At 41.5% G+C, this 27835-nt stretch overlaps 1 protein-coding gene across 2 annotated transcripts in view; it reads left to right on the top strand.

Moving 5' to 3' along the window:
- The window catches only part of LOC109870976 (poly(rC)-binding protein 3), a 159443-nt gene that overhangs the window by 7089 nt on the left and 124519 nt on the right, over nt 1-27835 (top strand). For both annotated transcript variants that reach the window (XM_020461703.2, XM_020461707.2), the window contains exons 2-4: nt 15719-15809; nt 16197-16307; nt 17238-17364. The gene's annotated coding sequence lies outside the window, so the exon portion shown is untranslated. The remainder of the gene's footprint in view (nt 1-15718; nt 15810-16196; nt 16308-17237; nt 17365-27835) is intronic.

Raw genomic sequence — 27835 nt, 5'->3', positions numbered from 1 at the left:
CACAGTGATTCATGTGGTGCAGAGGCTTTATATAGACATAATCCACCCCAGTAGCGTAGCAGCGATGGTTGACTGGGTGAGGCAAGCACACCGGTCGGACTCTCCTATTGCGCCTCCTACTCCTGCCACAGGGGTGTGAGAGTGTGTCACCAGGTCACGTGGTTATGACCCAGTGATATAGGTCATTAACCCCCCCCCCCCCCGACAGTGTGTGTGTCGCAGCAGCGCCTGACACACAACTCACGCCTCTCCCTGTGGGGTCATGCCATCTCCACTTCTGCAGGGTGCCTGTGGCTCATCAACACAACAGATATTTCTAGGGTTAAATAATGTTCCTGAAATGGGGAAGGCTATGGAGTATTCTCTGAGTCTTACTTTGTCCAGTTTTCTTGAACTACTTTAAAGAGCATTCCCCATGATATGCCTGCCATGATATGACTGTAAGAAGTGTGTGGCAAAAACAATGTAATCACAGTTTTGGTTTGCTGTTTGGTCTGTGTTGAATTCCCTTCAAAGCATCTCTAGAAAGCCTGCACACTCTAGCATTAAATCATAACATCATGAGAACATTGCCACACGTTCGACATACATGGTACATCACTTGTTTGATACTGTTTTGACTGGGGATGATCTTCAGCTTGTGTAAGAGATATCGAATCATAACGAAAGCTCTTCTTCTTGGTAGTTGGGCTGTGTTGTGTTACCCCTTCGACTTTTTGGCACAGCCACAGACGACAGCACAGTGACATGCCTGCCGGACAGATTGGCCACAGTTGGGGGGGACGTAGGGTGGGAAGGAAAAAGGTGTAGGCTGCCACTGAGGCATCATTATTACATTTTTTGGGCTAAAGCCTTAGGGTACCCACTGCCTAACCAAGTTTGAACTTGAAATACCAGGTGTAGTACTCTTAGAGCTGGGTTTGGTTCCTTCTCACCCCTTTTTGAGAGATGGTGGAGGATGTGCCCCTTCGGCTTGCCTGACATACTTTCCCTGAGCTGTTGGTTTTTTGGATCCCAAGGCATCCGCAGAGCCCGCTAAGTCAGCAAGATCGCTGCCGAGTGTGCATAAGCAGATGTAGAAAAGAGCGGACGGCTCTAGAAAGACTGAGAAACACTTCCCTCTCCGCTCTTTGCAGTGTACAGGCCTCTGTGTCTATTGTGTCGCCCGCAGAAACTTAAATGAGCTTCAAATCCCATTATTCACATTATCCCACCTTCCCTAGTCTCTGTGCTAATTCATTAGTCACTAAAAATTAAAGACCCCTTGGCCCGATTGAATCAAAACTGGTAACCAGGTTTTTAGGTAAGAACAAAACAGAATACCCTCTAAACTCTGCAATAATTTATGTTTCATGTAGTCAACAATAAATGTAGTCAACCAAATTATTTCAATGTAAACAAAAACAACTTTCTAGGTATAACACTCTACTTTGCAACACTAGGAAAACATTCTCCACCTTAAACCTAGCACTTAGTTTCATCCCTTTCTCTTTCTCTACCCCCCCACCCACGCCCCATCCCCTTCACATTATGAATGAAATGCTATTACCCTCTTCTTACTATCTATTATTCATATAATGCAATGCTGAAACTGTGTCTGTGCTAATACTTAGCAGATCATGTGGGAATCTCCACTAATGCTGCCTCCTTTCCTCGTCTTCTTTCCTTCATCTGAACTGATCAGACAGATGGACCAGTGAGGGTAAAATAGGGTAATATGCTGAGAACCAACAGGGGTGTCTGCTGTCACCTCACCAGTTGTTTAATGAGAGGGAGAAGGAAAGGAAACAAGGAAAGGAAGTCACCTTAGACCATTGAGATGAAGTGCAGGCCTGGACCAAAATCCTGCTTCTGTCAATTGTGATATGAAAGGTCAAAGATTATTGGTTGACAGATAACAGGATGTTTTTGTTATTTTTTTCTGGCTTTTCGAGAATGACACATTGGCCTCATTACAACGGCAGAACTCCTCGAGGCATCAAGTGGGGTGCAATTAAGAACGGCTCCTCTATTTTGACATTTTAAAGAGCTCATCACCAAGTTGAGCCGCAATCTGTTTCCCGCAGGCAAATCTAAGTAGCATATAACTTAGCGTGGTACGATTTCTCCCTCCAAGTTTGGAGTTTGATCCATCGGCTAATTCGCTTTCACAATCTCTCAGAGAGTATCGCAGCCTGTGACATCATGATGCCCTCCCCCTCCCCATATTTCTTGAAAAGCTTAGCAGCCTAGGTAAAAGCAGAAAAGAAGCACTATCTATTCTTCTCTGGAGGGGGACAAGAATGTGTGTGGGGGAGGAAGAGGGGGTGGTTTGGGTGATATTCAAGTCTGCGGAAATGCCTTTGAATTTTCCGAAATATATATTTTTTCTGTGGGATTAAGACATTAAAGTCTCCAAATCATCAAAGTGCTTTAATGTCACTGCTTCATGAGGAGGGGATCTGCGTTGCCTCTTGAAGGTGTGAGGATGTCAAATGCTGCTAAACGATTCAGAATATTACCCTTCCTCTCCCCCACCAATCTTATTTTATTTTACCTGCATATTCAAATGACTAATACTGCTTCTGTTGTTGAGTCGATCATGGTTAGACTTCGACAGTTTTTTCATGGTTATGTTCCAAAATTATATAAAATGGTCAGTGAGAGAAAGGCCTTGTTAATTTGTGTTTGAATTTTTGTTTTATCATTTACACCATTTTATATCTGTCATATTGTCATGTCCACCTTGTCACCCTAATTAGTGAGGAAATGTTTATGCTTCTGCACGCATGTGTGATTATGAGCGATTTAGAAAGGGAACGTGCGTGAGTGAAAGAGAGATAGAGATAGAGCTGTGGCAAGAAGGTTTGCTGTGTCTGTCAGCGTAGTGTCCAGAGCATGGAGGCGCTACCAGGAGACAGGCCAGTACATCAGGAGACGTGGAGGAGGCCGTAGGAGGGCAACAACCCAGCAGCAGGACCGCTACCTCCGCCTTTGTGCAAGGAGGAGCAGGAGGAGCACTGCTAGAGCCCTGCAAAATGACCTCCAGCAGGCCACAAATGTGCATGTGTCTGCTCAAACGATCAGAAACAGACTCCATGAGGGTGGTAGGAGGGCCCGACGTCCACAGGTGGGGGTTGTGCTTACTACAGCCCAACACCGTGCAGGACATTTGGCATTTGCCAGAGAACACCAAGATTGGCAAATTCGCCACTGGCGCCCTGTGCTCTTCACAGATGAAAGCAGCTTCACACTGAGCACATGTGACAGATGTGACAGAGTCTGGAGACGCCGTGGACAACATTCTGCTGCCTGCAACATCCTCCAGCATGACCGGTTTGGCGGTGATTCAATCAAGGTGTGGGGTGGCATTTCTTTGGGGGGCCGCACAGCCCTCCATGTGCTCGCCAGAGGTAGCCTGACTGCCATTAGGTACCGAGATGAGATCCTCAGACCCCTTGTGAGACCATATGCTGGTGCGGTTGGCCCTGGGTTCCTCCTAATGCAAGACAATGCTAGACCTCATGTGGCTGGAGTGTGTCAGCAGTTCCTGCAAGAGGAAGGCATTGATGCTATGGACTGGCCTGCCCGTTCCCCAGACCTGAATCCAATTGAGCACATCTGGGACATCATGTCTCGCTCCATCCACCAACACCACGTTGCACCACAGACTGTCCAGGAGTTGGAGGATACTTTAGTCCAGGTCTGGAAGGAGATCTCTTAGGAGACCATCCACCACCTCATCAGGAGCATGCCGAGGCATTGTAGGGCAAGTGGAGGCCACACACACTACTGAGCCTCATTTTGACTTGTTTTAAGGACATTACATCAAAGTTGGATCAGCCTGTAGTGTGGTTTTCCACTTTAATTTTGAGTGTGACTCCCAATCCAGACCTCCATGGGTTGATACATTTGATTTCCATTGATAATATTTGTGTGATTTTGTTGTCAGCACATTCAACTATGTAAAGAAAAAAGTACTTAATAAGAATATTTCATTCATTCAGATCTAGGATGTGTTATTTTAGTGTTCCCTTTATTTTTTTGAGCAGTGTACATTAGGCATTCATAACAATTTTTTATAACACCTTCATGAGTAGGCCCGTTGACCTAGGCTGCTGAGCTGAAGCCTAGGCCCCTCACATTCTTCCACTCTAATCAGGGACTTATTTAGACCAGGTGGTGCAATTAATTATTAGGTAGAACGAAAAACCACCAGGCTCCGGATCTCATAGGATAATATTTCAATACCTCTGGCCTAAGCATTAGTTGGGTAACTGATGCAGATATTCAAGGTTACTTTCTCAGGGGCCATCACCTACTGCCACTGCGGCCTTGCGGCCTTGACTCCCTAAACTGCTACAAGGGCAATGCTATCTGGCTGAACCGTGTTGCTCCCAGACAAATAGTGTGTGTGGTGTGTTAGGGGTTGGTACTGTGACAGCGAAAAGACAAGTGTCCGTTACAATGGACCAATAAATACATATTCTACGGGACTTTATATAATGTTGTTGAACCAATATGTTATTAAGGGTCTTAATCAATTGGAAACCACACTGCCATTTCACCCTGATTGTTTAAGATGTACAGTGCTGTGAAAAAGTGTTTGCCTCCTTTCTGATTTCTGATTTTTTTGCACATTTGTCACACTTAAATGTTTCAGAACAAACTAATTGTAATATTACACAAAGATAACCCAAGTAAACACAAAATGCAGTTTTTAAGTGATAATTTTATTTATTAAGGGAAAAAGCTATCCGAACCTTCATGGCCCTATGTGACAAAATAATTGCTCCCCCTTGTTAAATCATGAATTTACTGTGGTTCATCACATTTTTTGGAAAGATGAGTTCAATTTCACTAGCCACAAAACCAGTTTGTTTACTGCCAGACCTGTTGTAACAAGAAATCACTTAAATAGAACCTGTCTGACAAAGTGAAGTAGGCCAAAATATCTCAAAAAGCAAGGCATCATGCCACGATCCAAAGACATTCAGGAACAGATGAGAAACAAAGTAATTGACATCTATCAGTCTGGATAGAGTTACAAAGCCATTTCAATAGCTTTGGGATAATCAACCACGGTGATTATCCACAAATGGAGAAAATTTGTTACAGTGGTGAATCTTCCCAGGAGTGGCCGGCCTACCAAACTTACCCCAAGAGCGCAGCGACAACTCATCCAAGAGGTCCCAAAAGAACCCACAACAGCATCTAAAGAACTGCAGGCCTCACTTGCCTCAGTTAAGGTCAGTGTTCATGACTCAACCATAAGAAAGAGACTGCACAAAAATGGCATCCATGGCAGAGTTCCAAGGCAAAACCCACTGCTGACCAAAAAGAACATAAAGGCTTGTCGCACTTTTGGCAAAAACATCCTGATGATCCCCAAGACTTTTGGGAAAATATTCTGTGGACTGACAAGACAAAGTTGAACTTTTTGGAAGGTGTGCGTCCCGTTACATCTGGTGCAAAAGTAACACAGCATTTCAGAAAAAGAACATCATACCAACAGTCAAATTTGGTGGTGGTAGTGTGATGGTCTGGGGCTACTTTACTGTTTCAGGACCTGGACGACTTGCTATGATTGATGGAACCATGAATTCTGCTCTCTACCAAAAAATCCTGAAGGAGTATGTCCGGCCATCAGTTCGTGACCTATAGCTGAAGCGCATTTTGGTTCTGCAGCAGGACAATGATCCAAAACACACCAGAAAGTCCAGCTCTGAATGAGCTGGCTGGCTCTGAAAAAACTAAATGAAGGTTTTGGAGTGGCCTAGTGAAAAAAGGTGGTTCATGCTCGAAAACCCTCCAATGTGTCTGAATTAAAGCAATTCTGCAAAGAAGAGTGGGCCAAAATTCCTCCACAGCGATGTGAAAGACTCATTGCCAGTTATCGCAAACGCCTGATTGCAGTTGTTGCTGCTGAGGGTGGCACAACCAGTTATTAGGTTTAGGGGGCAATTACTTTTTCACATAGGGCCATGAAGGTTCAGATAGCTTTTTTCCCTTAATATATAAAATCTTCACTTAAAAACTGCATTTTGTGTTTACTTGGGTTATCTTTGTGTTATATTTAAATATGTTTGATGATCTGAAACATTTAAGTGTGACAAATGTGAGAAAAAAAAAAGAAACCAGTAAGGGGGAAAATACTTTTACCTAGCACTGTATTTGAGATGTTGTCATATGGACTCAAAACCTCACCTAATACAGCATAAACATTATCCTTAAACCTGTGGGGCAGTTAACCTTTATAAACAACTGATTGAATTGCGGTGTTCGAGTTTGTAGCACTGGCGGTGGGTGGACTTTGTCTTGTTTTGGACAAAATAAAATGATTCTGTAATTTTTGGAATATGACCTGTGCAACATCATAGACAATCTGGGATATCCTCAGATAGTGGCGGGGCTGCCATTGGGCTTGAACACAGACACCAGATTGTGGCTTTAACATTAGATTTTCTCACGTGGTTAGTGATGGTACTTAATATCATGGGTCAGTAACTCACACACAGACACACACACACATGCACTCACATACACAAACAGGACTGCGATGACCAGGCAGAAAGCCTGGCTCCTCTGGTATAAACATGTCCAGGTTCAAGATATACATCTGAGTGGATCAGTCTAATACTGTGGCTGGCTGGCTAGCTTCTCATCCCTCTCTGTGGTACTGCACAAAAGTAGACAACCTAACGGGGTCAAACAAAGGGTGTCTAAGGAAATCTTAAATTACCTCTTTAGAATTATGCAAAACACATCCATATCAATCGCCTCTAGATAAGTTTCACCAAGGGCTGACAACAACCAAATTTGAAGCGGCACCGGTTTTATGGTAGTTCATTACTGATAACAAGGAATGCTAGAGCCTGTTTGGAAGTGCTATTTGATTAGCCAGATCGCTTACATTGCTGTAACTGGGCTACTCTATTTAACATAAAAAGTGGGGAGTGATATGATGCTGTGAACATTTGCTTACTCCTCTTTGTCCTGAGTGGGAAATAACATAAGGCCTGCTCTTTAGATTACTGACAATATCAAATCAAATTTTATTGGTCACATACACATGATTAGCAGATGTCATTGCGGGTGTGGTGAAATGCTTGTGCTCCTATACAAGTAATATCTAACAAATTACACAACATATACCCATTACACACAAATCTAAGTAGGAATGAATTAAGACTATATACATATGGATGAGCGATGTCAGAGCGGAATGGACTAAAATACAGTAGAATAATATAATATACAGTATATGCATATGAGATGAGTAATGCAAGATATGTAAATATTATTAAGTGAATAAGACGCTGTAGAATAGTATAGAAAACAGAACATGAGATGAGATGAGTAATGCCAGATATGTAAACATTAAAGTGACTGGTGTTCCATTTCTTAAGTGGCCAGTGATTTCTAGGGTATGCCTATATACAGCAGCCTCGAATGTGCTAGTGATGGCTGTTTAACAGTCTGATGGCCTTGAGATAGTTTTTCAGTCTCTCAGTACCAGCTTTGATGTACCTGTACTGGCCTCGCTTTTTGGAAGTTAGCAGGGTGAACAGGCAGTGGCTCGGGTGGTTGATGATGTCCTTGATGATCTTTGTTGCCGCACCCTCTGCTGTTTCCTGAAATTCACGATCATCTCCTTTGTTTTGTTGACATTGAGTGAGATGTTGTATTCCAGGCACAACATTCCCAGAGCCCTGTAGGCTGTCTCATCATCATTGGTAATCAAGCCTACGACTAATTGTGTCTGCAAACTTGATCATTGAGTTGGAGGCGTGCTTGGCCACACAGTCGTGGGTGAACAGGGAGTACAGGAAGGGGCTGAGCATACACCCTTGTGGGGCCACAGTGTTGAGGATCAGCGGAGTGGGGGTGATGTTTCCTACGTTTACCACATGAGCGCGGCCCGTCAGGAAGTCCAGGACCCCGTTGCACAGGGCGGGGTTCAGGTCCAGGGCCTTAAGCTTAATGATGAGCTTGGAGGCTACTATGATGTAGCTATGGTCAATAAACAGCATTCTTACAGGGGGATTCCTCTTGTCCAGATGGGATACGGCAGTGTGCAGAGTGATGGTGATGCATCATCTGTGGATCTATTGGGGCGGTAAGCAAATTGAAGTGGGTCTAGGGTGGCAGGTAAGGTAGAGGTGATCCTTGACTAGTCTCTCAAAGCACTTCATGATGACAGAGGTGAGTGCTACTGGGCGATAGTCATTAAGTTCAGTTGCCTTTGCCTTCTTGGGTACAGGTACAATGGTGGCCATCTTGAAGCATGTGGGGAGAGCAGACTGGGTTAGGGATTGATTGAATATGCCCATAAACACACCAGCCAGCTGGTCGGCTCATGCTCTGAGGATGCGGCTGCGGCAGAAGCCATGCGAGGGTTAACACTTTTAAATGTTTCCCTCACATCGGCTAAGGAGAGGAAGAGCCTAAAGTCCTTGGTAGCGGGCTGTGTCGGTGGCACTGTGTTATCCTCAAAACATGCAAAGAATGTGTTTAGCCTGTCCGGAAGCAAGATGTCCGTCTCAGCGACGTAGCTGGTTTTCCTTTTGTAGACTGTGATTGTCTGTAGTCCCTGCCACATACGTCTCGTGTCCGTTGAATTGCAACTCCACTTTATCTTTATACTGACGTTTAGCTTGTTTGATTTCCTTGCGCAGTGAATAACTACACTGTTTATATTCTGCCATATCACCAGTCACCTTGCAGCTGTTAAATGCGATGGTTCACGCTTTGTTTTGCATGAATGCTACCATCTATCCATGGTTTCTGGTTAGGGTAGGTTTTAATTGTCACAGTGGGTACTACATCTCCTATACACTTCCTTATAAACTCAGTCACCGCATCAGTGTATGCGTCTAGATTATTTTCGCAAGCTACCTGAAACATATCCCAGTCCATGTGATCAAAACAATCCTGAAGTGTGGATTTCGATTGCTCCGACCAGCGTTGAATAGTACAATGCATGGGTAGCCTAGTCCTCACATTTGCTTTGTTAAAATCCCCAGTTACATGTGGTTTCCAGTTTGCATAAAGTCCAGTAAAGTTCTTTGAGTGCCGTCAAGGTCTTGGTTTGAGGTGGGATGTAAACGGCCGTGTTGATGACAGAGGAAAATTCTCTTGGGAGATAATTTTTTTAATTTGACCTTTATTTTACTAGGCAAGTCAGTTAAGAACAAATTCTTATTTTCAATGACAGCCTAGGAACAGTGGGTTAACTGCCTGTTCAGGGGCAGAACAACAGATTTGTACCTTGTCAGCTCGGGGATTCGAACTTGCAACCTTTCGGTTACTAGTCCAACGCTCTAACCACTAGGCTACCCTGCCGCCCCATAATATGGTTGGCATTTAATTGTGAGATATTCCAGTCGGGTGAACAAAAAGACTTGAGTTCCTGTATGTTCCTAGAATTACACCATGAGTCATTAATCATGAAACACGCCCCTCCACCCTTCTGCTTCCCGGAGAGATATGTATTCCTGTCTGCGCGATGTACTGAGAACCCTGCTGGCTTTACTGACTCCAACAGAGTATCCCGAGAGAGCCATGTTTCCGTGAAACAAAGTATGTTACAGGCCCGATGTCTCTCTGGAAAGAAATCCTTGCTCTAAGATCATCAACTTTGTTATCCAAAGACTGAACATTAGCGAGTAACATACTCAGAAGCAGTGGGTGGTGTGCGCGACTCCTAAGTCGAACTTGCAGGTTGCCTCGAGTGCATCTTGGCGGCGATGTTTTGGGTTGGCCTTGGGTTCAATTGCTCTGGGTAGAGTGAACAAAGGATCTGCTCCAGGGTAGTAGTATACATAAAAAATGAAATACTGCAAATTTTCTAAGAGCTAGTCGCGATGCTGCCATCTCCGTCAGCGCCATCTTATGATATTATATGTAATATTCATGAATAAGTATAGCATATGTATTTTTCTCATCATAATAACAATAACTAATGAGGCTGAACATGGACTTAACATGAACATGGTAAATTCTTAAAATAGCATTACTTTCTCTTAAAATAACTATTCCAAATTACCTGTGCACTAGGGATTGAATTTTGAAGGTGATTTCTGAGGCTGTTTCAAGCCTCCAGGACCGTAAATGGTGATTCCTGGTCTAGATTATATTTTCCAAATATTTATTTTGTAGAGTCTTAATTTTTTGGGGGGACAATTTTTTCCACAGAATGTCATATAATGCGGTATGTCACCTCACAAACTGTGCATTTCAGCTTTCTGAAGAGCTGACACATTAACTTTAGTAAACCTGGGTATAAAAATGGACTACGCCCAAAATGGCACCCTATTCCCTATTTAGTGCACTACTTTTGACCAATAGGGTAAAAGAGTGCACTATATAGGGAATAGGATGCAATTTGGGACACACACAGCTCTACTAATCCTCCCTTTACAGTGGCACAAAATGACATGAAAGCAAGTCATCTTACTGCACAGTGAATGGGCTCTCCCCAAGCTACATCAAAGCGCTCCAAGGAATTATACACACAGTCAAACTTATGTGATGCAAGTAGTTCTGGTGGCCCATAGTGCAATTAAGCAATTCATACATTATGTAGTGTTTGCTAAAAAACTTCATATGGCTAGCTAAGCCCCTCTGCTGAATCTTTTGTATAAAAGTGATTATAAATCCTACAGCTCCTGATGGATTTCTAGGTATGAGCAGTTTTACAATTTCCCTGTTTGTGTGTGTTTATGTGTATGGGTGGGTGCGTGCGTGCGTGAGAGAGAGAACGAGATCCCCCTCCCCCAAATGTCCTATCTGGAACCTTGGATATTGAAGCTCACAAACTTTTCAGTCAGGATTTTTTAAAGACTGTATGTCAAAAGTACTGTACCTTAAAACTCCCTTGCCAGCACAGATTGTGAAAGAGTACAAAACATTCCTAAAATTGAGTTGACCCCCTTTTGCTTTCAGATCAGCCTCAATTTGTCTGGGCATGGACTCTACAAGGTTTTGAAAGTGTTCCACAGTGTTCCCATGTTGACTCCAATGTGATGGACCATTCTTGATACACACAGGAAACGGTTGAGCATGAAAAAACGCAGCAGTGTTTTTACACAAACCGGTGTGCCTAGCACCTACTACCAAAGGCACTTAAATCTTGTGTCTTGCCCATTCACCCTCTGAATGGCACACACATACACAATCCATGTCTCAATTGTCTCCAGGCTTACAAATCCTTCTTCAACCTGTCTCCTCAACTTCATCTACACTGATTGAAGTGGATTTAGCAAGTGACATCAATAAGGGATCATAGCTTTCATCTGGATCTCCCCCCCCCCCTTGTCAGTCTATGTCATGGAAAGAGCATGTTTTGTACACTCAGTGTATATCAATGATGCTGTACTGGTTTGTGGAGTGCTGTACTTACATTACTGATCTATGTACAGTTGAAGTCGGAAGTTTACATACACTTACATTGGAGTCATTAAAACTTGTTTTTCCACCACTCCACAAACCAGCAGCTATATCTACTTTGTGAATGACAAGTCATTTTTCCAACAATTGTTTACAGACAGATCATTTCACTTAAAATTCACTGTATCACATTCACTGTATTCCATTGGGTCAGAAGTTTGCATACAGTAAGTTGACTGTGCCTTTAAACAGCTCGGAAAATTCCAGAAATGATGTCATGGCTTTAGAAGCTTCTGATAGGCTAATTGATATAATTTGAGTCAATTGGAGGTGTATTACAAGGCCTACCTTCAAAGTAATGTATTTTGATAAGATGTATATAAACTTCCGACTTCAACTATATCATTGATATTTGATGAATAGTTTAAAAACATTTGTACTGTCCCATAGTAACTATGTGTAAAATGTGTCAATGTGCTTGCTTAACAGTATATAGCTTCCTTCCTCACATGTCTGCGACTGATCTCGGGTCCTCTGCTTCGCAAACACAAGTGACACCATCTTAGCCAGTTATGACACCGAAAAGGTACCAATCCGATAGCGAAGGTGTAGACATTTCAAGCTGGGGAGTGAGGCTATAGTGCGACAAGACCTGAGTTCAAATAAATGCGTATTTAAGTGTTTGTATTTTAAATACTTATTTTCTGTGTATTTAAGGATATTCAAATAATGTGGCCAAATCAACTGCTTCTATTTGAAAAAAATTATGTTGCAGTGTGTAGGTAAAATCACTGAGGAAGCCAAGCCAAGTCAGTAAAAAAAGCCATATTAAAACCTGTGTTAATTGCGTAGTTTGCTCTATAACCCATTCGTTCATACGCCACCGAGACATACAATAAGGCCATGACAACAAAAAGACAGCAGTCACACACTGGTGGAATAAATTCTACACTTACGTTTGTTTCATCACAAATCCGGAGAGCAACATGTGTTCAGTGAAGTCCACAAAGCAAATACTGCATGTACCAAACAGTGATATCACCTGCAGAATGGTCAAGCAAGTTAATGTTTTTGACAATTTACTAAACAACTACTGATTTAGAACCACTGAGGTATCGGAAGTCAGCACAAAGACAACAGGAGCACTGCCTCTGCTATTCCAGCTGCCTCCGCTATTTCAACTTAAACATTTAAACGTTATCAAATCAACAAGGCTATATATGCTTAGTTTAATACACTGAAAACAAACTTAAAGATACCAACAATTTAGGCCAATCAATGTCTCTAAATATCATGTGGCTGTCCATGGTAATGGTTTCTCTGTGTTTGTGCGCATGTGTGTGCCTAAGTAAACAAAACAAATTGGGGATCCCCCTACTTGTAGACTAGTTGAACGCCAATGTGATCCTCCTCTCTTTCATTTTGGCAAAACGGTCTATGGCTCTGTCATACAGTACACTTTTAGTTTTTGTTGTCATGGGTTACCAGGCTAAAATGCTGGCTGACTTCCTCGCATGGGCAACAATGTACCAGCAAAGTTAGCTAGCTAGCTAGTTAATGTGAGCCTACTCGCTCCCCTCCCCTGATTGAATCGTGGGATGGGACAAGGACATCCTGGCCGGCCAAACCCTCGCCTAACTCGGACAATGCTGGGACAATTGTGCGTCACGTCATGGGTCTCCCGGTCACGGCCGGCATGGGTCTTGAACCAGCATCTGCAAAGAGCACAGCTCCTTTTACTCCTCCGGAGATAATATGGATATAGAGATGCATCTGCTTGCCTCCCCCTGACGGCTTGTGTTTCGTAGCAAGCTTTCGTAGGGGCCTGCGATTCATTATTAATACTCATAATATAAATCGTTTAGGTTGGATTAATATTGTATGATATGTTCTGTAAGGCAAAAAGATATGAGTGACTTATTTGGGAACATAAAATGGTGGTCTTAAATTGAAAACGGTGCTAACCTCAGGGAATAACGATTTGCGGTAATAGGATGTATGCTCTTTATGATGTAATCAGTTGGCCTTTGCTTGTATTTTGTTTACTCTTACTTTATAGATACACCAGTATTCAACTCAATGTGGAATGAGACATTATTGATGCTTACGAATGAAGTTGCATTTAAATGCAGCTCACAAGCTTCTGAGTAGTAGTTTAGCTCCAATCACATGGACGATCAGTGCATTGTCAATGTCAGGTTGTCACACATCAATCCAATGCCCTGGCCTCATTCAGTGGGCGAACAGTGTGGAATGTTGCAGGTAGAAATATGAACAGAACTGACTTGAATCCTTATGGTACATGTCAGAGAGGCATTCTTATAAGGGCCATACAGTATAGACCTGCAAAAATGTACTTGCCCCACAGTCTTATAAAGGTTAACTACTCTGTAGATCTACAGTATATACCTAAGTTCCTTTATTCTCCCTGTCTGTCTCCCAAATCTGCTCAGACAGACGGATGTGCTATTACTATCAGAACAGCCTATAGTCCTGAACAGGGGTCAAACGCTAATCTCTAAAGGTGAGGATATTGTGAGGATATTTAAAGAGGAAATTAAAGGAGGAATAAGCAAGGATAAAGTATTAGGCTTTTTAGATATCATTACACATTCATATCTGATTCATGTGCCGAGGCCCTTTGCTGACTTCAATGCTGCGTTGTAATAGAGTTTCACCTCTGGGATTCTCGCCATTGGCTCTCTGTCAGAGGAGAGATCCGCTCACCATACGCCACCCTAGTTCCGAGGAGGAAGATAAGCTCCCATTCTCTGTGTGCGCCTATCTGTCCCTGTCTTTTATCATTTCCTGTAGACTAGAAGAGCGATGTCTTGGGGATGGGGGTTGAGTACATCAGACAAATGTTTTGATCCAGGGAGGCTTGTTTTCTCATTTCAAAAGCAATTTCCATTGAAAATAATTAGACTAATATTTACCAGAATATATCATCCTTTATACCTAGAACATGATGCATACAATATCTAGCAACCATGGAATCTTGTGTACATTCTGCGTCTGGCATGGCGTGGCTAAGGGTTAGGCCAGGTTAAGATTTTGTGGTGTATTATTGTGTGAAAGTGAATGTGATAATCCAGCAGAGGGCAGTGTCCTCCCCTAGTAAATCAATCTCAGTGGCAAAGTGGTGTAGGGCTGATCTTGGGTCCGTTTTTCATTTCCCCCACTAATAGTTAAGGTCAGGACTAGGACTGAAGAAGCTGATCCTAGATTTGGGGAATCTTCACACTGGAGCAAGTCAGAGCCAGTATTCACAAGAGTCTCAGAGTAGGAGTGCTGATATGGGATCAGGCTTGCCTTTTAGATCATACTGAATAAGATCAGCACTTCAACTCTGAAACACTTTTTAAATACGGGCCCTAAAGACACCATGTAACATCCTCACTCCCCCACCTTCCCTCAACACATCATTAATGTGACTTTAACATTGTTGTTATTGTAGGCCAAAAACGTTGGATATTATTGTGTGTGTGTGTGTGTGTGTGTGTGTGCATGCCTGTCTGTGTGCATGCATGCTTGCATGCTTGCATTTATTCTATTCACAATCACATAGCTCCCCACAAGCCAGCAGAGGGAGCTGTGGACACAATAAAAGCTACCAACATGTGCCTTGAGCCACATCACTTTTGTGAGGATACAATCCATAGTTTTTTTGTCACATGATTACCCCTCTTTTCCCCTGGAGTAGTGGCCGGCTCCAGGCATAAGCGACATAAGCAAGTAGTCTAGCCAGCTGTCTCAACTTGTAATAATGATGGTCGAATACCGACCGGGCCAGCAGGGCATTTGCCCAAGGGCCCTGACGTCCAGGGGGCCACCATTGATTTTGTTTGTCACTCTCACTCAGATGTCATTAACATGGCTTAAGTCTTGGCAAAAATAGTAGAAATGCATGAAATTTGTCGTAACATTTCTAAACTGCTCTCTCCCCAATGGCAAAATGTGAAGAATTGCAGGAAATGTACTTTAAAACGTACATGTTTCTCTCTACCGTCAAGTGGGGGGCTACTAAAATGTGTGTGTGTGGGGGGGGGGACCAAATCTGGCTTAGGGCCCCCAAAAGGCTAGGGCCACCCATGCCTGGGATGTTGTCTTGAAATGGCTTAACTTAACACATGGACTACGTGTTTTTACAGGCTGTAAAATACCACATTGTCATATGAAACACATTCATTTTATTGATTTGAGACATACTGGTAGAATGTAGGTAAAAACACAGTACAGCATTTATTCTTTCTCTATTAATTAATTGATATTCAAGTATGAAAGTCAAATGCACAGGGCACTACTTTGTTACTGATGTATTACCTTTAATTGCTGTGATTTCTTCCAGTTTTTCCAACGAATCCAATATAAACCTGAAGAGGAACATATTATTGGACACTTAAACCATTTGAAGTGGTCACCAAGGAAGCATTGCTCAGGTAAGTACTAATATAGGTGGGTTAATGCTGTGTACCTTAAGTTTCTGAGCTTTTACTTCACATTTAATTTAATTTCTTGTCAACATTGATGCCTTTGCCTGCACTTGTCCATAAAATGTGGGGGTAGGTCTTGACAAATTAATATAACTGCCACAGAGTTGTTCAAATGATTTAATAACTGCCCCCTAAAACCAAATAACCTAAAATGTATAGCTGGAAATTACAATTACAATGTCAGAGCAAACAATATACTGTATAACAACACAGCAGAGACATTCACAACTGTAACCCATAATTGTGATGATATATTCTAGTATACCATGTACTTGACATTTTACTGTATTCCACCATTACCTCATGACCGTCTGTCCATCTCTCCTGTTCCAGGTAGAACGGCACTGGACAGACGGAAGTCTCCCCAGTCCTCTGGAAGGTTGACAGCACAAGGTCACATGACCTGGAAGAGAAAACCCAGGAGACTTTTGGGATCCCTTTTTGGTGAGAGAACAATCACACCTCAATGATCTGCCTTTCTCGGCCTGGGTCATGTTCATTAGGGCCACGCAATTGTAAGTGTTATAAAACATTTTGCAAAGGGAAGGCAAGTTCAGGCAAGTTCAGGTTTTCCCTCCCATTTTCAGTCCATTTAGATCCTTTTAGTGCCTAATGAACATGACCCAGGTCTCCCTTGAAAAAACATATTTGACTTCAATGGGACTTCCTGGTATAAATTAACATGAAATAAGTATAAAATAAAGAATAATCCACCTCTCAGCCAAAACCCATGAATATGAACAAAGCTATAATTGATATCTGTAGCAAATAGAAGCTAGGTTAGCCCGTCAAAACTGTAACAAGAATATCTATCTGAGTAGATACGGCAATGCAGCACAGACATGTACATGCACACATGCTTACACACACAGTCAGTCATCCATTCAATCAATCACACATGCATTCCCACATATACACAAACAAAAACATAATCACACATGCATTTGTAAATGCATGCACATGCCCACAACACCCACATAAATACACAAAGAGACAGATGGACATTATAGCTTTTCATCTCTGCATTCATTATAAATGATGCCCCACTATAATTGAAAGAGGAAATTATGGGAAATACATAATGGTGTAGTTTACTGTAACAATTCTCTTTTTGCTACTTTTCCCTAATGAGAGAACTTAGCAAAACGCATGAAGATGAAGTAACCCAGTCCACATGCACATGTGCTTGCCTTTTTGCTCGGTGGCCCTTTCCTCTTTAGCTAACAGTACATGAAGGCCTTGCCTGAACAAGGTCTGGTCTACTGCCGTAGAACATATGAACCAGAAGAGATGACAGACACATGATTGTGTTTGTCATGTCAATTAGCCCTATCTAGATGTTAACTTTCAATGTTTGGTGCTCTGGCTGTGTAGAATGGGCCGGTTATCAACCTGGAAACAAGTCTAAAGGCTGATGAACTGATCTGCACGGTCGTCCCCTCTGCTCTCTGCCAAACGGCTACATTAATGCCCTGAGAACCCACGGCCTAGCGCAACTCTGGTGAGTAAGGCTACGCTAGCTCTTTTCTTTTCCTACATGGTGCTCCGGAGAAGCTCTGTACTAATACTACTAATTGGAATTGGAAATTGGCTCGCAAGGGTTTCCCTGAGTTGGCTGAGTTTAAATTGGGTATTGACCCCATCTCCATTCCATGATGTTAGTTTTCCTCTTTTGTTGTGTCCGTCTTGGAAAGCTTTATTCCTGACAGAGACAGAGGTTTTCTGTTAAGTTTTCACTAACGGCAGTGCTGATAGGCGTCGAGATGGGTCATTTAGGATGGGATGATTCATACTTTTTGATTCAGGATTTTGGTTGCATCTCCTTTCTAAATGACTAAGTTGTACACAGGATTGAAAACGGTTTATAAACCATTTAGCTGATGTTTTGTTTCACTATAACATCGTTTTTGATCAGATAAATTACTGGCAAGTCATATCGAAGAAAAATGGTCCCCAATGTCGCCTGTCCTTACGTGTGGACGAGTGACATTCAAAATGTCAGTCGTCGTTATAATCCCCGTGTTGTGTCATCCACAAAGTTGTTGCATCACATTGCTTCCTTTCCACCAGGGATGTTACTCCCCAGGGAGATGTGGTCCTTTTGTCATCCTAACTAGTTTTGCCACATTGGCAGCTTTTGCTCAAGGGTGACCAGTTCAGGCGCTGCCTGTCATGAGTAAAAATAACTCACGCAGACTCACGCCCAGAGTTATGCCGTTACTTATGTACATGTTAGATCATAAAGAGCAGAGAGAGGGAAAATGGTGAGCGCGAAACACCAAAAGCTGACTGTATCTTTGGCAAAAGCACAACCTGGTCTCTGAGCATTTTGTATTATTCTGTATGTATGTCCGAGACACTTCGTTTAGTATGATACCTTACGTGTCCTATGGTATGTATTAATTAGTGGATGTCCATCACCCATTTTGTATAATATGTTACGGATTACAATTTGTATTATATGTTTACAAATTTTCTAAACATACTATGTTATGAATTGGAAACGTACTATATTTACAAATTTGCAAACATACTATTTGTTACAAATTAGCTAAATGTACAGTATGTTACGAATTTACAAAACGTACTATATGCAGGGTTGCGGAGTAACAGATTCATTGTATTCCGTTACATGTAAGGGTTTAAAAAAAAATGAAACTGTAATGCGTTACGTAGCCAGGAAAAATATTGTTATCAGATTTCAGATACTTCTGAAAAATGTGATGATTACTTCAAGGATTACTTTTAAATTTCTTTTAAGTTTCTCAAATGACATTCAAGAATAGGAATAGGCTTTTGTAGGCAAGATATGTCTTCCAATGATGCGACTGCTGTCGGCATCCAAAGATTATCCAACTTGAATAAACGCTTGGAGGTAAGGATGACAGCAGTGGTGTAGTCTACGGAGATACGGAGATCACTTATTATTGATATCTACATGTTAATCACACTGCTGCTCTTTCATTTAGCTACTTGCGCCTTATGGATTGTGGGTGTTGTGGATGGCTGTTCACAAATCTAAATGTGTATTTGAACCAAATAATTGTTGAATTCAAGAAGTTTAAACTGCCTATCAATCATTGTTTTCAAACCAGTTCACAGACAGTGAAAAATGCGCTCTTGCAACAGCTGCATAGTGCGGATCCCAGCCTATAGAATACAAGTGAGGCTTTTATTGCTCAATCTAATTCATGCTGATACATTTTTTTCCATAGGCCTAATTGACACATTAGGCCAAACTCACACACTTTTGATAGACTTAAAGGGGGAATCTGTAGTTGCTACATCCATTTTTGAACTTTTAAAATATAAGCTTGTTTTTCTCCAATGTTTGTGAACATTGTAAATGTAAACAAACACTGTTTAACCTCATAACATGAATGGTCAGTCCTTGCATCCATAGCTCTGTCTATTAATCTGAGAGTGGTTACATTTCTCCAGGCCCATCCCTCAGCTTTTTACCAAAACAGAGGCAGGCGACAAAATAGGCTTATAGCAAATGCAGCATATGGCATTCATTTTTCACATGTAAATAGCACTTTTTAGTAGTGCTTAAAGCATGCCATTCCATGAGCGCAGCATTTATTTTTCAACTCGAATCAATGGGTTACAGTTACTAGTTACTATATGTTATGAATTTGTAAAACATATGATGTGTTACAATTTCTAGCTAGCTGGCTAACGTTAGCTAGGCTAGGGGTTAAGGCTACGTTTAGGAGTTAGGTTAAAGGGTTAGGGGAAGGGTTAGCTAAAGGTTAATGTTAGGGTTAAAGGGAGGGTTAGCTAAAATGGTTAAGGTTAGTGGAAGGGTTAGCTAACTTTATAAGTAGTTGGGATTGCTAGACGTTAGTGTTATAGCCCATCCATCAATCCCGACCAACCACCCTACTTTGGTTTTTACCTTTTAAGTACCCATCTGTCTTATGTTACCATACCAAACTAATTTAAGTGTCACAGGTTATACAGTATACAATGTGACATCCAGTCTATGGGACCAGTCTGCAATGCAAGGTAGGTCTATACAAAGGGAGGTGGTAACGTTAGGTCACTCTTCGAGAGAGCATGGCTTTCATAGTATTTTCTAATTCTCAAGGATGTGAGAGAATAGGAGCTACTTTACCGTTCTCAGTTAGTCAGAAGTACAGACATTGCATCATATACTCTATGCAAATATATATTGGGTCATATAACTGTGGCAGATAGTTATCCTGCTAGGACTATGTGCAGGCAGGCAGATGTGGTTTTCTAGGGTTTCCTCTGAGTCCACACTTTGAGCTGAGTGACGCTCGTGTCAGAAGGGCACACTACATGGGGGCCCATCTGCGTGAGAGTGACTGATCAAGATGGGCCAAAGATTAATCTTTTTAATATCTGTGAGTTTTTAACGGCCACCGTCATCATCACTGCTTGGACGAAAGGGGAGAAGGAGGGGGTTGTTTTTTTGTTTTTCTTCTGGATATGTTGTAACTTTTATAAATGCAGCATTTATTAATGTATTCATTACTCATAAACTAATCTGTCAGACCAGGACACAGGGAGTCTAATTTCCTCCACCGTACTCCTTCAATAACTTTGAAACAGTGTGCAGGCACTGGCATTTATGTTGCTCACCTTAGTACAGAGTACAAACAAAAACACATACTCTCTCTCACACAAACACACACTCACACAAGCATGTACGCGCACACACATCATTACCTTCTCTGAGTCATGCTCTAACACTACATAGAATTTGTCAGATATTAATACAGCCTCTACTAGCAATTTTTATTTATTTTGCCATTGCGCTTTTACTAGCATAAATCAAATTAATCTCACAATGAGCTTGTATAGGGAACGCTCAATTGACGTAATTAAAACACAGGAGAGGAACTGAAGGCATTAAACGTCATGAGCAGTTTAATTCATGGAGAGGGTGTCTGTTAAACTTTCGCAGATGTAAGGACATAGTCATGTCAGAAGCTGGCAGATTCATTACTTGCCAACAACAGCTGCAAATTCCAATAAACTACAGTACATCATGTTTTGAAGTTCACTTTCATTGTTTTGTCTAACAACACTATCATGAATCTAGCAACAAAGTTTTGTGGGTCAGAGTGCAGTATTAATTTAGTTTCATAGCACAAACATTTGTTAACATGTTTCTCACACTGGCTTTAGCCATGGAGGGAGCAGGCCTCCCAAGGCAACTGCATGGGTTGTTGCCTAGCAACACGTGCCTCAGAGGGAGACAACGGCTTCATAGGGCGACAAATTCCCATGATTTGTGAATCTGTTCAGACAAAACACCTAGTGCAATAGCTAAAATGGCTTTGAAAAAATATGATTTCAGCTAATAGGGAGAAGTACAGCATCTTCCAAAATAACTGCATTATGGCATGACCTGGAACACTATATAGAAGATTTCTAGCTGCCCACAACCACGACTGACCACAACTACTAAACCACAACTACTGACCACAACCACAAAAAACTACTGACCACAACCACCCAACTACTGACCACAACTAATAACCACACAACTAATGACCACAGCCACACCACTACTGATCATAACTACTGAACCACAACCACAAAACTGCTGACCACAACTACTAAACCACAACCACAAAAGTGCTGACCACAACTGCTGACCACAACCACACTGACCCACACTCATCTCCTTGGTGTAGCAAGCTAGATCTGGTTCGCACTTGCTCTGGTGTAGCTGTGGTATGCATGATAAATGATCACTACTTAAATATGCATACATTTTCATTTAATACCCAACAACAATAATTGTAACTCTTGTACCATTCAAGCAAGAGACACCAAATCAACTTTGAGTCTATCCTATCCTATCAGCCAACCAACCAATGTTTTTCATCTACCTATTTTTTTAAAACTATAAACAGTCACCACCATTACTACCGCAGACACTATCATATTATAACTTATTTCAAAACCACCGTGCCCCAGCTCTGCTGATTTTGTTGATTGTTCTCCGCCCCTTTGTCTTGGGCCGCTTTTACACCCACCCTCTGGAGTCCAATGGACACCTATTCTTGGGATGGAGTTTGCGCTCTTTCTCAGGGCTTCCTGCTTCATTTGTCTAAAGAGCTTGGTGTTTGATATTGTGTTTGTGAAGAAGATGTGCATGATTCTCCGGAGACAAATTCTGTGGAAGGCAAATAGTTTTATCAGGTCTGCATCTGTCATTTTCCATAATGCCAAACAATAAAGGACAGTTGCCCGTACACAGCTCTGGAATATTTAGAGTTTTGTGTTTGTGCTATGTTATTGAACTTCGTAAAGATTACTCTTTGCTGGTGTCTCCATCATGGCATACAGTGCACTCAGAAAGTACTCAGACCCCTTGAATTTTTCCACATTTTGTTAGGTTGCAGCCTTATATTTAAAAATATATTTTTTAACTAAGTCAGTTATTTTCAATGACGGCCTAGGAACAGTGGGTAAACGTCCTTGTTCAGGGGCAAAACGACAGATTTTTCCCTTGTCAGCTCAGGGATTCGATCTTGCAACCTTTCAGTTACTAGTCCAATGCTCTAACAACTAGGGTACCTGCCCCTTATTCTAAAATGAATTAAATATTTTTTTCACACAATACACACAATACCCCAAAATACGTTTTTTTGAGATTTTTGCAAATGTATTAAATAAAAACCTGAAATATCACATTTACATAAATAAGTATTCACACCCTCTACTCAGTACTTTGTTAAAGCACCTTTGTCGATTATAGCCTTGAGTCTTCTTGGGTATGATGCTACAAGCTTGGAACACCTGTATTTGGGGAATTTCTCCCATTCTTATATGCAGATTCTCTCAAGCTCTGTCAGGTTGGATGGGGAGAATTGCTGCACGGCTATTTTCAGGACTCTCCAGAGATGTTCGATCTGGTTCAAGTCCAGGCTCTGGCTGGCCCACTCAAGGACATTCAGAGATTTGTCCCCACAGCGTTATTGTGGCTGTGTGCTTAGGATCGTTGTCCTGTTGGAAGGTGAACTTTCGCCCCAGTCTGAGGTCCTGAGATCTCTGGAGCAGGTTTTCATCAAGGATCTCTCTGTACTTTGCTCTGTTCATCTTTGCCTCAATCCTGACTAGTCTCCCAGTTCCTGCTGCTGAAAAACATCCCCACAGCATAATGCTGCCACCACCATGCTTCACTGAAAGGGATGGTGCAAAATTTCCTCCAGACGTGACACTTGGCATTCAGGCCAAAGAGTTCAATCTTGGTTTCATCAGACCAGAGAATCTTGTTTCTCATGGTCTGAGAGTCCTTTAGGTCCCTTTTGGCAAACTCCAAGAGGGCTGTCATTGGCCTTTTACTGAGGAGTGGCTTCCATCTGGATACTGTACCATAAAAAGGCCTGATTGGTGGAGTTCTGTAGAGATGGTTGTCCTTTTGGAAGGTTCTCCCATCTCACAGAGACACCCTGGAGCTCTGTTAGAGTGGCCATCGGGTTCTTGGTCACCACCCTGACCAAGACCCTTCTAGGAAGAGTCTTGGTGGTTACACACCTCTTCCATTTAAGAATAATGCAGGCCACTGTGTTCTTGGGGATCTTCAACACTGCAGATGTTTTTAGTACCCTTCCCCAGATCTGTGCCTCAACACAATCCTGTCTCGGAGCTCTAGGGACAATTCCTTAGACCTAATGGCTTGGTTTTTGCTCTGACATGCACTGTTAACTGTGGAAGCTTATATAGACAGGTGTGCTTTTCCAAATAATGTCCAATCAATTGAATTTACTATAGGTGGACTTCAATCAAGTTGTAGAAACATCAAGGATGATCAATGGGAACAGGATACACCTGAGCTCAATAGTCTCATAGCAAAGGGTTTGAATACTTATGTAAATAAATGTTTATTTTTTTACTTTTTTGTTTTTTTAATTGCAAACATTTCTATAAACCTGTTTTTGCTTTGTCATTATGGGGTATTATTTGTAGTTTAATGAGAAAAAACATAATTCAATCCACTTTAGAATAAGTCACAAAATGTGGACAAAGTCAAGGGGTCTAAAAACTTTCTGAATGCACTGTACGTTGCTCCCAACGTAAGTAAATCTGTGGGTTAACTTCAGGTTTGGTTCCATGATTTTGACTGCTTTTGCTGTGTTGATGTTGATGGGCATGATGTTTGTCTTGCTGCAGAGTATGGAAAGAAGAATAAATGCTGATGTGCATTCGGACTGAGTAACAGCAAACTTGTCTGCCTGCTGCAAATTCTGAGGACAGGACACAGACCAGTGTTGGGGAAGCTAATCCGAAAATACAGTTTACCAAGATACCAAGTTAAGCTACACTAAAGCTGCCTTTAAGAAAAATATAGTTTACTTAATTACAACAGGTCGCAGTTGTAAATGAGAACTTGTTCTCAACTGACCTGGTCAAATAAAGGTGAAATAAAAATAAAAACATCCAAACTACTTAGTGAAAAATTATCATATCCAAATCTGAAATATCATAAAATACAAATTGCAAAAAGAGATCACTCTGGAGTCAGATGTTAACAGAATATGTAATGTAACCTATTAAAACACAAAAACAATGTTGCAAGTGAGAATGAGGCAGTTCTGGTGCAAAATAATTAAATAAAGTATTGCCTACTTCCCCCATATTTTATTTTTGCCAAAAAAAGTTGTGTAATTCCAGTAGTTACCTACAATGCTACATGGCAAAAAAGTAATTAACTACTGAAGACATGACCAAGATTTCAATTTAGTTCAACTACCACCAAGCTACTGCAAAATGTAGTTACATTTTAGTTGGGGGGGAAAAAGCCTTTTTGTGAATGAACACTCACACTTGACTTCCCCCCTCCCCCTTACCAGTTCTGACTTTGCTGATAGCTACATATTTAGGATTTTTTAAAGCTTATTATTACGTGGTATATATGGTTGTCCCACCTAGCTACCTTAAGATGAATGCACTAACTGTAACTCACTCTGGATAAGAGCGTCTGCTAAATGACTCAAATGTAAACTAAATATAGTTTACTATTCCCCAACAGACACAGTCACACACACCTCCGTGTGCTGCTCCTTATCTACTTAAGCATAATAAAACTCTTCAATTTTTTTCCCACCACGAGTATCACCTTTCAATTATGAATGAGTGTAGCCAGGTTAACACAGTAGATGAATCTGTCAATATGATACGAAGGCTAAAAGGGACACCCGACATCGAGTTCTCTTGTGGGTATTTGGAGGTTGAGAAGCCCAGCAGTTCTAGTGTTACATTTTTAAAAACATTTTAGTCATTTAGGAGACGCTCTTATCCAGAGCATGCATACATTTGAACTTTTTTTCGTGAAGAGCTGTCATCACTAGACGGACCATCATATTTCTCTCCCCAAATAATAGCCTAAAACTTTCTCATTTCTCATGAGTTCCCTCCATCACAACAGCAAGTATTCCAAATCAGAAAGCAAAAAAAGAAAGTTGCAGAACCATAATTCATTTTCTCTCGTTTCAACACATACTGCATTTTTTGAATGACCACAACAAGCAGAAACAGCATGTTAGCAAAGCTTGAATGAGTGAAAGGATTTGCAGCAGGGAAATCGACAGGGCATCTGACAACAAGACAAGGTGTCCAATATAATTACATTAGAGTTTCTGAATGAACAGCAGACCTGTGAGTTTCCTACAATACTCTGTACTGCTTGATCATTACATCATCATTCAACAAAAGCAAACTTAAATTTACACTGAATGTTTTTACAAAGGTAATTATGCATCTATTTATCTGAAACCCATAGCTTTAAGAGTTGATTTGCTTTACTAAGTGTTGTCTTCGTGATCCTTCCTTTTATTCTCATCGTCTGACCGAAGGTCTCTATGTCTTCCTTCTTTCAGTGTTCACACGCAACAACTGTAGTTTAGACATTTTAATTGGAATGACAGTTGTGTAGCCTACCCAGCAAACAGGGAATGTCTGAGGACATTTGGCAATATTCGCATAAGGCTGAGGCTTAAGGCTTAAGAATGGTTGGTTTAAGATGGTTCCAAGGGAGCGTTCTCTGGGGGACCTTTGTGTAGTTCTCTGTAAGTTCCCAGGACATCACTGAGGACCATGTCAAGACCTTTTTTAGGACGTTCTCAGGACTTTCATTTTACTAGTCCTTAGGACGTTGCATGATGGTCCCAAGGGAACGTTCTCTGGGGGACCTTTCTATAGTTCCCGGTTTGACCCAGGGGCGTTTTTAGGACGTTCTTGGGACGTTGTGTCATGGTCCTCTGAATATTCTTGGGACATTGTGTCATGGTCCCCTGGAGGTTTTTGTCACGTGATGGTCCCAGGTGTCCCAAACTATTGTAAGTAAAGTAATGAAATGCAATTCAGCTAAAATAGTTTTAAAAATTATAATCAATGACAATATGATTACATTTGACATGATCACTTAGTACTTAACTTTTAGTTTTCAGTTAATCTGACAATTCTCTCATTGGGTTTTTGGTATAGTTGTCTAATGTTGGTGGGGACAATTATTCTGTTTTAATGTTACTCCTGAATCACTACGATAATTACAATAGTTTTTCTTCATTGTATTTTTAACAGAGCTGAGATGTACTTTGAAGTGCAAAGTGTAGGAATAGGCTTACAGGTGAAATCAGTCATTGATACAGACATAGTGGCGTAGCAGGAAGATCTTAATGTTCAAATTCCAGGTGTTCAAATCCCAGGTGAACAAAAATGACTGTATGAACAAACATACATGATTACACTGTGTTTTCTAATTACATATTTGACACACAATTTTAAAAGCACTGTGTGTGTTTGTGTGTGTGGGGGGGGGGGGGGTCCCTAGCATTGCCAAAAGACAAAATGCTGTGCCTGGATTAGTGACTCGTCAATCAGGACCATGATGGGTTTGGCAACAGTAAAAAGGGATTAAGTGTAATGAAACTAGTTACAGTGCCTTCAGTATGTATTCATACCATTGACTTATTCAAATCAATCTTTATTTATATAGTACATTTCAGACATGAATGCAACGCAATGTGCTTCAGACATTTTTTTATTTAACCTTTATTTAACCAGTCAGATAAGACCAAATTCCTATTTACAATGACGGCCTACCATGGCCAAACCCTAACCCGGAAGACGCTGGACCAATTGTGCACCGACCTTTGGGACTCCCAATCACGGCCGGTTGTGATACAGTCTGGAATCAAACCAGTTCCTGTAGTGACGTCTCTAGCACACACAGATGCAGTGCCTTAGACCGCTACGCCACTCGGGAGCCCCGTGAATGCAACGCAATGCGCTTCACAGTAAAAACATAAATCTTTACTACACAACAAACATAAGAGGATGAAGAAAAAAATAATGCCAAAAACTGAAACCCTAAGAAAAAGCAAAGTTAAAAAGGTGTGTTTTTAAGATCTCTTTTAAATATAGAATGTCCACAGTTTCAGACCACCTCAGGTTCTCTGGCAGGCAGCGGGCATAATAACTAAAGGCTGCCTCTCCATTCCTCTTGGTCCTAGGCTTTGGGATAGTTAAAAGGCCAGTACCAGAGGACCTGAGGGACCTACTGGGTACATAACTCAAAAGCATGTCTCATATTTATTGGGGTGCACAATCATGGATTGATTTAAAAACAAATAGAAGAATCTTAGAATTAATTCTAAAACTCACAGGCAGTCAGTGTAGAGACCTCCACAATACTAACCTAATTGACAGAGTGAAGAGAAGGAAGCCTGTACAGAATTTCAAATATTCCAAAACATGCATCCTGTTTGCAACAAGGCACTAAAGTAATACTGTCCTGAATACAAAACATTGAGTTTGGGTCAAATCCAACACAACACATCACTGAGTATAACTTAATATTTCAAGCATGGTGGTGGCTGCATCATGGTATGGGTATGCTTGTCATCGGTAAGAACTAGGGAGTCTTTTAGGAAATAAAGAAACTGAATACTGTGATGTGGTGAGGTTGGACCCAGGTGCCGAGAAGA

The sequence above is a fragment of the Oncorhynchus kisutch genome, linkage group LG26, assembly GCF_002021735.2.
Source record: "Oncorhynchus kisutch isolate 150728-3 linkage group LG26, Okis_V2, whole genome shotgun sequence".
In the NCBI taxonomy this organism is placed as follows: domain Eukaryota; kingdom Metazoa; phylum Chordata; class Actinopteri; order Salmoniformes; family Salmonidae; genus Oncorhynchus; species Oncorhynchus kisutch.
This window is presented reverse-complemented; position numbering and strand designations above follow the sequence as displayed.